At 48.2% G+C, this 282-nt stretch overlaps 1 protein-coding gene across 1 annotated transcript in view; it reads right to left on the reverse strand.

The window, feature by feature from the left end:
• The window catches only part of POLB (DNA polymerase beta), a 23,023-nt gene that overhangs the window by 19,977 nt on the left and 2,764 nt on the right, over positions 1 to 282 (reverse strand). The gene's annotated exons all lie outside the window — the stretch shown is intronic.

Consider the following 282-nt stretch of genomic DNA (forward strand, 5'->3'; position numbering starts at 1 on the left):
TTGTAGAATCTATTCACTTCACAGCGTGACTCCATGATCCTTCACAGCACTGCAGGTCAGAGGAAATCTCCCCTCTGACTGGAAGTTCCTCTATCGGGGACGGTATCAGAGCAGTACTCGCCCAAATACTTTGTATCGGCTCCAATACTAGTAACGGTGCATCCCTACTTTTACCGGTCAGTGTGGTCATGTGACCAATGAGCACTCACCATTTACGAGCATTATACTCATTACATACTGGGGGGAGCTATGAAGTGCAGGGTACAGATCGTACACCAGCTG

Source organism: Nanorana parkeri, unplaced genomic scaffold, assembly GCF_000935625.1.
Source record: "Nanorana parkeri isolate BGI_ZX_2015 unplaced genomic scaffold, ASM93562v1 scaffold551, whole genome shotgun sequence".
NCBI classification, from domain to species: domain Eukaryota; kingdom Metazoa; phylum Chordata; class Amphibia; order Anura; family Dicroglossidae; genus Nanorana; species Nanorana parkeri.